Genomic DNA, 15,165 nt, shown 5'->3' with positions numbered 1-15,165 from the left:
TTCCTCGAGGGTATCCATAGAAACAAAATTTAATAAATAACGGACACTCGGCGAAATTTGGCCCCAGTAACAGCGTAACGAAATAGTTTTTCCGCTATCCGTTTAGTTCACCAGCGTAGGCACGTGCGTTGTAGGGAGGCCTGCCTTGGAAGCACATGGTAATACACCTAATAAGGGGGTACAGGATGATATAGAAAAAGGTTTCTTTCGAAAGCAGAGAACCTGGCAGTCGACACAATACGCAATCGACGAAAATAGAGAAAGCGAGTTAGAAACCGGACATACAAAAATCTGGACATCAGTTGGGGGCGAATCAGCAACTATCGGTTAAGAAAAGGCTAAAGAAACAGAGAGAGCCCTGTGAAAAACAGGGATGCTGAAGAAATCGACACTGGGTGCATACAGAAAGTTTAAGCAGGAAATTGCCAAAGAAAATATCTACGATACTTGCATGGCAACCCTTTTGTAGTTCCAGCCCAGGACGGGAGTTTCACGGACTAGGACATATCGAGTCAGGTACCACGAGATGGCCACTTTATGCGGTGAGTGTGGAGAGGGGGAGGAAAGGGTGAACACTTGATGCTTTTCTGTAAAGGGGTTCACCCTACACTTGAAAGCAGCGGGGCTGATTTATTCAAAGCACTGGGGTTTAAGGACAGTGAAGGAAAAATATATATCAAGCAGGTAGAAGCAACGAAGCAAAGGTTTAACTCATGGTGAATTCCAACCGCAGGCCCGGAGCGGTCTGCCCGCTCTCTGACAGACAGCCTGTATCCGGCGGAGAGCGCGCGACCTGAAATTGCTATTTGAGTACATTTGGTCTTGCCACAGCATGTAGGTGGCGCTCGCGAACTGCTTGAGGAAGTACCCGTCATTCCTTGCGCTTGCCCGCGCTTTTCGAGTGCGCCTCGTCTGCTTTTCGAGCGTAGCTGCAGGAGGTGAAGGTTACTCCCGCTGCTACTGCTACTGCTCTCCAACTCGCTGTTGTCAACCAGAGCGAGCGCAAGTGCGCGATTCCATAACGGCGGGCATGTCGGCGGGAGATGATCGTCTGCTACGGAGCGCCGAGCCAGCGCGGCGGGCGCGACAAGCCGCCGGAAATGGAGGGCGCCGCTGAAAAAGAACCTCACGCAAACTTCCGGTCGACTCCGCCGATTTCGACGGAGCAGTCCCGACTGCTCCACGGAGCGAACTCGACTCGGCAACCGCTCCCTGTCTACGATTGGAATACGCGACCCGTGGCTCAGATCTGCGTTTGGAATACAGTTGATCCGCAAAGAGCAGGAAACGTTGCTCCCCAACTGCTCCAACTCTGCGTTTGGAAGTCACCATCAGTGGGAGTAAAATGAAGACAATAGTGAAGTTTCACTTTTCATGGCTAAGTGGCTTTAGCCACCGCCTGATTTAAAGGGTAGACAGGGAACGTTTGCCGAGTCGAGATCGCTCCGTGGAGCAGCCGAGACTGCTCCGCCGAAATCGGCGGGGTCAACAGGTAGTTTTCGTGACGTTCTTTGTCAGGGGCGTCAGCGGCGCCCTCCATTTCCGGCGGCTTGTCGCGTCCGCCGCGCCGGCTCCGAGCTCCGTAGCAGTCGATCATCTCCCGCCGTTATGCCCGCCGGTATGGACTCGTCGACAGCGCGTTAGGCGTGATTCTCTCGGCCGGTGTCCTCTACGGCGCGGCGGCGAGGGAGGCGGAAACCGCGGCCACAACGGAGCAGAGTGGTGTTCTAATCGAGAGGCGCCGGACACCGGCAAACCAGTTTGGGTGGCGCCTGCTGCTCCCTGCTCCTCGCTGCTTTCTCAGTTCCCATGCACCCAGGCACCCGCGCATCACCGCCGATGGATGGATGTATAGGAGCGCCCACTTTGAAACGGGCTGGTGGCAATTGCCACCATGCTAAGCTTTTCTTTCTTTATCATTTTTTTGTTTACTGTGTTGGCAATTCTCATTAAGAATCACCATCATCTTTACCTACGGTTTCCTACAATTTTAACCTTAGGCCACATCTCTGCTTTTCAGCCACCAATCCTCCAATCACTTTTTGCTAACTTCCACTGCAGATTTATTTACATGACCATTGTTATCTTTAAACCCTAGGGCCTCAGGAAGAGTGACTGCGCCTGCATCGACATCCGGACGGATACCATCGCATTTGATTATGAGGTGTTCAATTGTTTCCACAGATCTACCACACACTGCACATGTGTCATCTTCTTCGTTAAATTTCTTTTTGTAGCTGCGCGTTCTAAGACACCCTGACCTAGCTTCAAAAATTAGGGCGCTGCCTTTTGAGTTATCATAGAAAAATTCTTCCCTGATCTGCCTTTTCCGGTATCGATATAGTTCTACACTATGTTTCTTTTCCATTGAATTCATCCAATTTTTAACTTCCGCGTTTTTAACCTGTCGTTTAATGCTCTTTCTTTTTCCGTCCTCATGACCGGCATACTTACTGGTTAGTTTTCTAGTTCTTTTCTGCCACGGTGAGTCAACGCTCTTTCTGTATAATTATTTAAATACCTTAGCTGCCCACCTGTTATCGTCCAATTTCCTCAGGCGTTCCTCATATAGTATTTTACTCTTAGCTTCGCGTGCTTCGAACGATGCCCAGCCCATATCCCCTTGTACTGCCTCGTTTGTGGTTTTGCCGCGCGCACCTAGTGCTAATCTTCCAACAGCTCTCTGATTTACGTCTAATCTCGACTGAACTTCTGCCCTTAAGCACAGAACCGCATTGCCGAAAGTAAGTCCCGGCACCATTATTCCTTTCCAAATACCTCTTAGTACTTCATATTTGTTGTACCCCGATAATGCCCTATGTTTGATTATCCCGGCGTCTCTTCGTCCTTTTGCCCTAAGAGCCTGTTCGTGCTTTTCCGTGTATATCTGCCCTTCGTTTAGCCATATCCCGAGGTATTTGTATTCGGCCACTTTGGGTATTTCGTGGCCTTGTATTGTAAGCACCTGGTCAGTTGTATCGTTAAAAATCATCAAACCTGATTTAATTGCGCTAAAACTGAATCCTAGAGCGTCTCCTTCGTCTCCACAGCAATTAACCAAAGTTTGTAAATCTTCCTGGCTATCTGCTAACAGTACAATATCGTCCGGATCATTAAACCTGGGAGTCGCTGCTCAACTAGATTTCCGCCTAATCTGTACGACAGATTATAACCTTGATTACTTTCTTCTAGCCTTCTTTCCATATTTATCACGTAAAGCATGAACAGCAGCGGTGATAGAGGACAACCTTGCCTTAATCCTTTGTGCACCCGCACAGTTGTGGTACTTTTATGCGTAGCATATTGCAATCACTCAGTTCAGCCTTTGGGCGCGGCCGGGCAGCCAACAAACCACGTGACGTGACGTCACCAAACCACTTAAAAATATTAAAAAATAAAAATAAACAAAAATATACAAAAAAAGAACGGCTGAGCATGGTGGCGGTTGCCACCACCCCGTTTCAAAGGGGGCGCTCCTATCCATCCATCCACCCATTCATACGTCACGGAGGAAACGCTGCTGAGAAAATCGAGTGCCGCCAAGCAATACCTCGCGCAAAAAGACCGCGCAATATGCAACGCAGTCTTGGCTTAACCAAGCTAAGCCTGAGCATCTTTTTTTTGGCTAAAGGAGCAAGTGTCGACCACTGCGCGCGCGCTACCTGCGAATCCTCCGCTCCAAGCAGTGCCCCCGTTCGAAAGGGTGGCTGAATGAGAGCGTACCCCCCCCCCCCACCCCCAAATCGGGCGGCCGGTGCCGCGGGGTCCTGCTCTACGTTTCCGTCGCCGCCGCTGGACGGAAACGTAGAGCAGGACCCGGCGGCACCGGCCGCCCGATTTGGTGGGGGGGGGGGGTCCAAAAACCGGACCGTCCGTCAGCTGCGGGCGCGATGGAGGCGACGGAGTGAGGGAAAAACCGGCTGTGAGAATGTGGCCTTACCGCCTGCCCTCCCACCCGTCTGTCCGTTCGTCCGTCCGTTTGTCCCTCCGTCGATCCGTCCTTCCGCGCGTCCGTCCGTCCGTCCCTCCGCCCATTCATTTCCTGTTGCTTGACGGCGGAACGAATCGCTGGCCCGTCAACGCAACGTTTTGGTAGAATAGAATGTTCTCAGGGATTTGACCACAGAAAAGCCGAGCACCAAACGGGGCGAAGTCTCGTACACTGTAAACACAAATACGCCCAAATAGGAGTATAAATGACTAGTGTCCGCTTTTAAACTCCTTATTGAAGATTGCGCAATCGACTTTAAGTAGTAAAAAAGAGGAAATCCCCCTTTTTTACTGCCGTTGCGAAATTGAGGAGTAAAATAAAGCATTTACATGATTTTACTACTTTTCCAAGCAGGAGTATGTCGGCTTCAATACTCCTTCAGGCCCTTTATGCACTCCTCAGTGTCTGCCCGCCGCCTAGTGGCAGCTGCCGGTTGCTGAACTTGCAGGTGACGACGCCGGCTCTGTCGTCGCTGCCTGCTCGCTTCTCGCCTCTGCTTTTCCTGCTTCACCCACGTTTGTCATGTTATACGAGACGCCGAATCGCCGCAGCCTCGCGCACCAATGTGCGCCACAGACAGTGCCTGTGAAGCCTCCAGTGTGTTCGGAGAACGCTTGGTGTTGCATCGCCTGCGACGGCAGTTCGTGAGAGGCTTAGCCAGCCGAGCTCAGTCGAGCCAACATGGCGGTGTGTGACGCGTCGACCTCCCCGCAGACGCCAGTTTGCCACCCACTCCTTTGCGCGCTCTTGTCGTGCCGTAAGAGACTGGACATCATCGACCTTAGCAGCAACGTGCTGCAATGAACGTCTCACTCAAGCCAGCAATACGTGCAGAAGCAGCGGCTGGTCATTCATTGTCTACGCAGCATACAAGTGTTGGCTGCTGCCGTTTCGCCGCGCCATGGCGGTGTGTGTGTGTGACGCATCAGTTTTCGCGACATCGTCGGCCCCTCGTTCTTTCGCTGTATTGCAAGAATACTAAAGACCGGATTATCATCGTCGTGTGTACTGGTAAGCAGCATTAAACTCTCCTTTAATGCCACAGACGCGCATGCACTTAACGCCGCTCCCTTTTCAGTGTGCGTAGACTTGCTGTGAACCACGGGTGCGCCGAGATGAAAGGCTTAACGAGAACAGCAAAACAGCAAAGGCTTCATCGTGGTCCGGCGGAGCCAACTCACACAGCAGTCATAAAGTAAGTATCTGAGAAATTTGTTGTTGCATGCGGCTGAAAAAAGAGTGTGGCACTGCAGTTGTGTCTGTTACGCTAACATGTACAACTGGAAGTACGGTCAGTTCTTCTAGGGACCAAATTTTCTTCATGCGTTCACGCCCCATGAATATGGAAAAGTTGTACAGGCAATGACAGGTGAAAATGCACAGCCTTGGGGTCCGTTAATTTTTGTCACGTTATTACGAACAGTGCTGAGAACAAAATATTGCCTGCCCTAATCGGTTGCTTCCTTTCCTGTGTTTTAACAGGGCCTTGTTTTGCAAACAATGCAAGCGGTTTTATTCTTTTCAGTCATAGCACAGGACATGGCGACGCCTTAGCGCTCAAGGAGATTAGCTAAACTGTTACATTTTCCGAGTTGGTGGCATCTTAACGTTGCAGCGATTTTCGGCAGCGGATATGAGGCGGCAACCATACTGAGCGCTGCCTTTCGGGATAGTTAGGCGTCTAGTTTCAAAATGTGGTATCTTGTAAGCTCTTCACATTTGAAAAATGTGGAAAGAAGTTTCCACTTCGCGTGCAGTTTCCGAACACATTCCATTATGTGAAACTCGTGGAGGCAAGCGTTCCGGTTCAGACTGCTGATCCCAGGAAGGCAGCGAAAGAAAAAGAATAAAGCATACGCCAGTGTAAAGATCCCCTGCTCGTGCTGGACGTACTACATTGGCGAAAGCAAGCATTTCCCAGAAAACCTGAAGCAGCACAAAGCGGATGCCAAACAAATGAACAAGGAAGGAAGCGCGGGTTGACAAGACTGACTTCGAGGGAACTATTCTTGCATGAACGGTCCAGGACCAGTGACCCGGCGGATGACTAACGGAAGGCTGCTGACTAACCGAAGCTTAAAAAAGGCAAGCTGTGACTCGCTCGCAGTCACACCTGCTGAAAGAACGAAGAAGATTCCGAAGCGTCGTGTTTTTTTTTCGTTTTTTTTTTGGGTTGGCGTTCATCCCTACTGGGAAAGTATATTCCTTTCCCAGCCAGATAGACCTGTGTAGAATGTTTTCTTTTGAACCCTGGCCACGAATGTCAGGGCAAAGCTTAACAGAGGACACGTGGTGGCGGGAGGGTGGGTCTGGTGGTAGCTTTCTATTCCTAACAATGCCTGCTATGTTAGTCACCCTTGCCCTGCCTTTGACCTATACACAGAATGAGGACGTCCTGAAAATGCGTAGCTGCGGGTTCTCCCATCAAGGAAATTTCATGTAAGCTTCCGCTGCGTGTATGCAAAGCGCTGTCGTTTGTTTGCATGTTCTGATTTCAATAATTGGTTCTGATATGGTGCCTGAAAAGCATGAGGAGCCTCTGACAAGTGAAAAAGAAAATTATATCGCAAGGTCTCTTTCAGTGCAGGAACGCAGCCAAAGGCAGCGCCAATGCGCAAGTGCCTCAGTAAGACCATTTTATTTTTTCAGTTTTATGCTGTGCGGGAAAAATGTTCCCTATCGATGCTGCTTCCCATTCGCTGTATTACCTTAACGTTTACGAAAACGGCCTCTGGAATGTGTGATTCCCTGAAAACCGCGTTTAGCCGCTGTCATCCGACAGGGTACAGGTATGTATTAGCTAGTTGATTACCTACTATGTTCTACTAGCTAATTTTTTGTCATGAAAAGCGTTTAAACTTCAATAATACCTACTTTATTGAAAAGTGCACTCTGAACTGCTTTGGGACCTTGACTTCTACACTTGAAGCACGTCACACTTCAAGCTTAGAGGTGCAATTCCTCTGATGCACTTTTTTTTCTAATCTTTCTTTCAGAAGGAGCCTGTATGTTGACAGCAAAGCATTTCAAGGTTCCCTCCCTGCTTTCAAGTGTGGTATCTCTATTTTAATTCCTTTGGGCATTTCAATTCTGTACCCAAAGACAGCGTGGGTTAAGGCACTCTTCTTCTTTTCTACAGGGGCCAAGACGTTGGTTCTCTGTAATCGTCGAAAGCAAGCTGCCGAACACATGTCTCAAATGTTTTGTACCCAATAAAATATTGTTTGAAATAAATCACTGTAATTTCATCGGCGCATTTATCCTGGAATATCAAGCTCTAAAATGAGCCTTCCATACGAATACTTTATTTCAAATCGGCTTCCACATCATGTGAAATAATATACTCGTCTGGGAATCATAATGTAACCTTACTGTAAGGAAAATTTCTCAAAAAATTTCCTGTCAAAACTACTTAAAAGGAACAGGCACGTACTCCTGAAATGTACTATAAAGGTAGCTGCAAAGGAGTATATAATACTTCTATTAATTGCCATGCTAACTCCTTTGTGATCACAAATTTACTCCTAAATAAACTCCCGACTGCAGAGCGGTAACACTTTACTCCTTCTAGCACTCCGAAAGTACCCCTTCAAACAGAGTAGACGATATACTCCTATTCTGAGGAGTATATAAAACCCCTTTTCGGGAGTGCGCTACGCGATGAGACATTTACTCCTATCTGGGAGTTTTCCGGTTTGCAGTGTACCCACTAGAAAACGGGCGGGTCCCCGGTGGCACTCAGGTTCGAACCCAGAACCTCCTGAATTCGAGGCGCACGCACTACCAAAAGGCCACCGCTAAGGTGCACAAGAAGTTTTCGGTCTGCCGAATGTCCCCCCCCCCCCCCCCCCCCCCCGGCCATATACAGAGTAGGCCAGGGCCAGACCACTTCCCAGGTCTCTGTAATTGTTGGTGGACCCCCACAGCAGAGACTGCTCTTGTACCAGTTTAGGTTTGGTCATCCTGGGCACGAAAGCCCCCTCCTGGGAGCGCGACGGACCGATCAACTACTGCCACCTCTTTGGTCGTATGTAGGTCCAACCCATGAGCTTCGGACGGGCGGCGTCGCTACTGCCCATGGTGCGCTTCCGTGCTGCACACCCCTGCCAGACGCCGACGAGCCCTTAACTTCGGGTAGTCTCTTCGTGCCGCGCTTCAAGCTTGAGCCCGTTTCTACTAACTCTTATTAAGCGTGTTGGATTTGACGCCGGCTCTGGTGTACTAATTCAAGACTACAGCTACGTAACGGGAGCGCGAGTGTGGGCTTCATCCACACCCTTATTGTCTCACAGGGCTTTACTTCCAGACTCTCAAAGGACCCAAGCGCCAGTTCTGCTTTCGCTTTGTCCTCGCTCTCTTGGCCCACTGAGACGCCCGAAGGCCGTCGCGTTTCCCAGAGATGGCCCTAGTCACCCGTGGTAGGGGGAGGGGGGCCACCGCTCTCAAGAGATTTCAGGGGCCCTACCAATGATGTCTTCTGTCAGCGGGCATTTCCCTGCAGCACATCTGCTTGAGATTTGGCCCGAGAAGCCTAAGCAGTAGGAACTCTGTCGGTCCGGGTACCTAATATCGATATAAAAGCGCAGAGACATGTAAAGAACACTTATGATATTTATGCTTTGGAGACGACGAGGTCGTTTTCTTGCCCGTGAAAATTTTAAACTTATTTTCTGGTAAGTTCAGCAAACTCTTGTTGGGTCACTACTCAGAGTCTTTTCTCTTGTGGTATGAAACTAATAATTAGGATTTTGGTTAAAAGTTCGCACCATTGTCTTTGCTTACATCAGCTAAACTCGATCGACAAAATTCTGTCACAGCCCATCCCGCGCAAACTAGGGTGCTTAAAATGAGGTCCCAAATAAGTAGTGGCAGTTATACCTTTGACAACGAATTTGGTGCATTAAGGCAAATAGTTGGGCCTGTTCGCATGTTAACACAGTTGAATTCCACACGACAGAGGAGGCTGCGGCAACGGAGGGACACGCAATGTGCAGCGACTATATGAAATAGCGTCGGTAGTTTGTGCACTCCGTCTTTTTTCTTCGTGTTTTTTGTCTGTTAATTGCACTGAACCTTGACATTTTACATGTTTGTTTTACGTATATCGGCATTGTTTAGCTGTCCACTCATTTGGAAGAGGGCGCTGGCTTTATACCTTAATTCGGCATATATTGAACGCATGGGCTTCTATGCAGGCGTTGCTACTACCCAACATCTACCTCAGAGGGGCAGTTAAAAGTTGTCTGCTTCTGCGCACTCACTGTAACTTCTGCCGTTTTATATCAGGTGCACCTCAGTTCGCTAGCTCATCAACAACGGCCACTTTCTTGCCTTGCATCTGTGCGGAGCAACCATGCTTGAGGATTTCTTTAAAGTCTACAGATTTTCGTTTAAAGAACTGTGAGAGATGCGTTAGTGTGGCCTGTAGAGGAGGGGTTTACTGAAAAGCAGACATTATGCCCAATACTCATACCACTGGTTTACAAAGTTGTCAATTACCTTGTTCCTTTTAATTTTTCGCGGCAAGCTTATATGCTGAAATTGAAGGCTACGAACATCAATATGGAGTGCAAGAAAAATTTTTTGTTCTGGACGAGGTGCTTCAACATATTGAACATCAAAGTTTCACATTTGAGAGTTCGTTGAGGTTGCAATTGCAGGTTGCTCATTGACAAAACGGTGTTGCTGTGCGTGTTATCTTTTCCGATACTATGTTACCTGGCTCTACTGCATACAATACGCAAACCTAATCTTTACTTGCTGTTTTAGAAATGAGGGGATCTCTTTGTACATAGGAAAATGGGGGAAAACCATTTTAGCGATTTTAATTTCCGTGCTTTTCCCTTTCTACAGTTCAAAAACCACATACTCAATTGGGAAAAAAAAGTGAACTCGAGTTCGATGCTGATGGAGTAAAATTTAATATTGTAACATTATCACCTAAAACTCAGAAAATCAAAGTTGTTTAGTCAGATTTAGTTAATTATCTGTCTCAATATTGAGCTCTATCATGCATTTAAAGTCTGCCTTGCAATATAATCGATCTGCACAGACAGCACTGAGATGGCTTGCACATAAAAAATGTAGAAACTAAAAAAATTAATCACCCGGTGTCGTGCCGGATATTCCATAGTCCAGCATCGAAAAGTGTGCATGCATTTGTTAAGTGCACCGCTCCAATTACAAACGTCCTAATAGGCTCGTTAGCCTCTGATAATGCTCCTCGCTACTTTTCACCCCTTACGGGCTTACTTCTCATTCATTTGAATAATTTCTAGACTAAGTCAAGCGAAATACACTTGCTGAAGAATAATTCAATCCTTTCTGAAGCACATTTTCTAATGTTGGAAAGGCGGTAGTTAAGGATGAAGGCTAGCTTGCTTGTAATATTTCATTCAAAATAATTCAATTGCAACCCTCACCTATGTTCGAACTTTAGGCAAAACAGTGACAGTTTGAATGACAGGCAATATGAAAATTCGCCTGAAGTAAAATCGTCTCTGAGAGATTATCCCTTAAAGTTACCTAATGCTACCTTACGCTCTGAACGTCCTCCTTATCAATTGAGACCTTTGACTTCCCACCCCTCTCTCACTTTACATCTTTGCCTACACCCCTTTCTCTTTATTCTGAAATGGGGTTCGTGCACAAGTAGAACTGGGAATCAGTTCACGGCGGGCGACACAAAACGGTGAGCAGAACGGCGGGTAGCGCAGAAGACGGCCAGTCCAACCGAACAAATCTCGTGCAGCGCCTCGGCACTGCGTCTTTCATCGGCGCTTCGTCTTCGTGGACGCTTCGTCAGTGATCTGCCTACGCGGTAACAGGCGCGCCCGTTGCGGTTCGCTACAATTGCCCCTGGAGCGAAGAGGAGCCACCCTGGTGACTTATGGCGAGGGCAAGAGGAGCGGGTCGCAGTAAGTCTTCAGGCGGCTGACGTGGACGGCGCCTCGACCGCGATGGCTCAAGTCCGAAGAGGAAGTGAGGGGCTCTATGATCTAATTGACCGTCGACGTTTGCTGGACAACGCGATAAGGCCTGTGGTATTCCGTGCGAAATTTTGACGACAATTCCGGTGCTGTCGCTGGAACCCAGAGCCAAACTAGGGATCTAACCGGAAAAACGTGTCCCCTGTTACCGTTATCGTGGCGATCCTTTTGGCGGCCTTGGGATTCGGAAGTAAAGGAGCTCGCCAGTTGGCGGCATTCCTCTGCATGCTTTGCTACTTCAGAGAGAGGCGTCCACTCGAAGCCGTCAGGAGTATAAGGTAGAATGGTGACTATTGTGGACGACGGCTCACGCCCATCCAGAAGAAGGCAGGGGGTGAAGCCGGTGGTTGACCGCGTGGCGGTGTTGTACGCGTGCTACCAAAAGGAAAGACAGCGTCCCAGTCGGTCTGATCTGCTTCGACGTAGTTCATCGTGAGCATGTCTCCTAGTGTACGGTTGAAAGGCTCGGTCAGCCCGTTAGCTTGAGGATGGTTGGCAGTGGTGGTCTGATGCACGATACGAGATTTTGTTAGCAAAACGCGAAAGACGTGGGAAAGGAAGGCCCGGCCTCTGTCACTGTGCAGCTCGCGCGGCGCGCTGTGGCCAAGAACAAAATATTGGAGAAGGAACATAGCAACTTCACGGCTAGTACCAGCTGGAATGGCGGCTCTCTCGTCCTACCGAGTGTGGTGATTGACACCGACGATAATACAACTTTTCCCAGAGTCCGTAGAGGGAAGCGGGCCGTAAAGGTGAACGCCAACGCAATCAAAAGGACGTGCCGGGCAAGGAAGTGGTTGTAAGGAGCCGGTCACACAGGGAGCGGATGTCTTCCGCCGCTGACAGGCGATGCAATATCGAATGTATTTTCGAACATAGGCCTACATGCCACGCCAATAATAACGCTGAGAAATTCTTTTCGATGTTTTCAGCACACCAGTGTGCGCAGAGTGAGGTTCAGAGTGGTAGGAGGTGCAAATTTCAAATTGTAAATGGCGGCGAATCGCGAGAAGCCACCGCCGGCCATCAGGCATGTAGTTGCGGCGGTATAGAAGGCCGTCCCGGAGGGCAAAGTGCGGAGCTTGACGCCGTAAAGCTCTAGAAGGCGCAACACTTTGTGTCGAAGACACGCCGTCTATGAGGGACGGAAGCCACGGGTCTTTCCGCTGCTCCGCCCGTATATCAGCGATCAGAAGAGACGAAAGTACGGATCGGTCGCCGAGGAGCAGGCAGCGCCGCTGGGAGCATCGGCGTCCATGTGCATCGGCGTCCATGTGCTTCCGGCCAGGACGGTAGATGATGCGGATGCCAAACTCTTGAAGGCGAAGAACCCACCGAGCGAGGCGACCGGATGGATCTTTAAGCGACGATAACCAGCAAAGTGCATGGTGGTCCGTGACGACGTGAAGCCGGTGCCGTATAGATACGGCCGGAATTTCGTTAGTGCCCATAGAATAGCTAAACATTCCATCTCCGTAACGGAATATTTGGATTCAGCTTTGGCGAGCACGCCACTCGTATACGCAAAGACGTTTTCTTCTAAACCATCTTTTCGCTGGGCCAAGACAGCTCCGAGACAGAGCCAATTGCATCCGTATGGACGTCGGTAGGCGCTGTGGGGTCATAGTGTCGGAGCATTGGGGGTGAAGTCAGAACATGGCGCAGGGTAGTGAACGCTTCGTCGCACTCGGCCGACCAGCCAGATATGTCATTCTTCCCGCCAAGTAGCTTCGTCAGCAGCGCAGTGATGGACGCAAAATTGCGTACGAAGCGCCGCAAATAGGAACTCAAACCTATGAAGCTTCGAAGTTGCTTCAGCTAAACCGGTTTAGGAAATTGCGCCACAGCACGGAGCCTGGCTTGGTCAGAGAGAACGCCTTCCTTGTAGACGATGTGCCCCAAGATGGTCAACTACCGAGGTACGAAGTGGCACTTCTTGAGATTCAGCTACAGTCCGGCGACAGTCAGGCAAGTCAAAACCTGCTTTAAGCGTGCGAGGTGTGCGGTGAAATCGACTGAAAAGAAAACAATGTCGTTCAGGTTGGAGGGGCAGGTCTGCGATTTGAACTTTTGCAAGATTTTATCTGTCATCCATTCGTATGTGGCGTGTCCGTTGCACAGACCGAACTGCATGAGAAACTCGTAGAGGCCGTCGCGTGTAGCAAGTGCTGTCTTTTTTCTGTCAGGTAAAGCCATCTCTACTTAGCAGTAGCCGGAACGTAGGTCAAGGGACAAAAAGTAATCAGCGCCTTGGAGGGTACCAAGAGCGTCGTCGATGCGGGGAAAAGGTTGGTTGTCCTTCTGGGGAATTTTCTTCACGTGGCGGTAATCACACAAAATCGGATTGAACCATCTTTCTTCGTGACAAATACCACCGGCGAAGAGCAAGGGCTGTGAGACGGACGGATGACACCATGGTGCAGGATGTCCTCATCATCATCATCATCAGCCTGACTACACCCACTGCAGGGCAAAGGCCTCTCCCATGTCTCTCCAATTGACCCTGTCCTTTGTCAGTTGCCGCCTCTGTATCCCCGCAAACTTCTTAATCTCATCCACCCACCTAACTTTCTGCCGTCCCTGATACGTTCGCTTTCTCTTGGAATCTACTCCGTTACCTATAAGGACCAGCGGTTATCCTGCCTTCGCATTACATGTCCTGCCCAAGCCCATTTCTTCCTCTTGATTTCAACTAAGATGTCCTTAACCCGCGTTTGTTCCCTCACCCACTCCGCCCTCTTCCGATCTCTTAACGTTACACCTATCATTTTCCTTTCCATAGCTCGCTGCGTTGTTCTTAACTTAAGCTGAACCCTTTTTGTTAGCCTCCGCGTTTCTGCCCCATAGGTGAGTACCGGTAGGATACAGCTGTTGTATACTTTTCTCTTCAGGGATATCGGTGTCACCTAGACTTCGCGCACTTTTACGTGGGAAGCTCCCAGACACCCTTAGAGCGTGTGGGGGCAGCGGTCTCGGACTCAAAGGAGATGCCCTCGACTCAGCGTGGCAAACTCAGCGGAGACAAGCTACCAAGTGACAAGAGGTTTTTGGGCGTTTGGTGCCCAGCTTTCGCCGGTCGCAAGCCAGAGAATGGGTCGGAGCCAAAGGTTCACAAACAAAACAAAGTTTATACAGCAATGAGACGATACAGAGGATTTCACAATAACTAGTACAAACACATACAAAGTGATTAACCAAACAATGCACTTCGTGCAAAGTTAAACTCGAGAGAGAATGCAATACAAAGGCAATATTGCACCTAAAGTGCACTAACACACAAGAGAGAGGTAAACAAACAAAACACAATTTGTTCACCGGGCACTGCGGCAGTCCGACGACCAGAGTCCCACGACGATGCCGTCCCGCAGACTGGCGAACGTTGCCTCGTTGGTCCGATGCTGGCCGAGTGGTGTTTTCCCGGGAGTCGAACGGGCGCACTTCGATGAAGCTTAAACGGCGGTCCGGACTGACTGGTAGCGGCCAACGCCCTTTTTATAGCCACGCTCTCCCGTCTGTTTGTTCTACGCGCCAGAGTAGGCGCGCACATACACGCTGCATCTCCCGTGCAGGTTCCCTTCCTTTCTCTCGCCGGCCGCGCGTCCTCATTGGTTAAAGTCAGAGTCGTTTCGCGAAGGTTCCAGCGTGTTCTAGCGTGGCGCCGTCGTGGCGGCGTAGCCGACGTCCGAGTGCAGAGGAGGGGGACATGTCTTAGCGCTCGCAAGGCTTCCCCCTCTTCCCCCTGTTAACAGTAGAAATGACTCGCGCGTTCTAGAGAAATCGGCGTGGATGACTCATTCCTTCGGCGCACGCCGTATCGGTGAGCGGTGGAGGAAGGGAGAGAGAGCACACGCACACACGCTAGGCGCCCAGCGGGGGTTTCCCTCTCCCCCTTTCGGCTTGCGCCGGCGAGAGGCGTCCGCGCGCGCTGTTTTTCTTTGTTTCTAAAATGCGCCGAATTTTGTGACAATCGGTAAGCTACCATTCATGATCTGAGAGAACCTGCCATATGCGCTGCACCCCATTCTAATTCTTCAAGTTATTTCCCTCTCATGATCCGGATCTGCGGTCACTACCTGTCCTAAGTAGACATATTCTCTTACTACTTCCCGCACCTCGCTACCAATTGCGAACTGCTGTTCCCTTGCTAGGCTGTTGAACATTATGTCCTCAACTTGTTCGCTAATC

This window comes from Amblyomma mixtum, chromosome 2 (assembly GCF_055824585.1).
Source record: "Amblyomma mixtum isolate Tamu chromosome 2, ASM5582458v1, whole genome shotgun sequence".
NCBI lineage: Eukaryota > Metazoa > Arthropoda > Arachnida > Ixodida > Ixodidae > Amblyomma > Amblyomma mixtum.
This window is presented reverse-complemented; position numbering follows the sequence as displayed.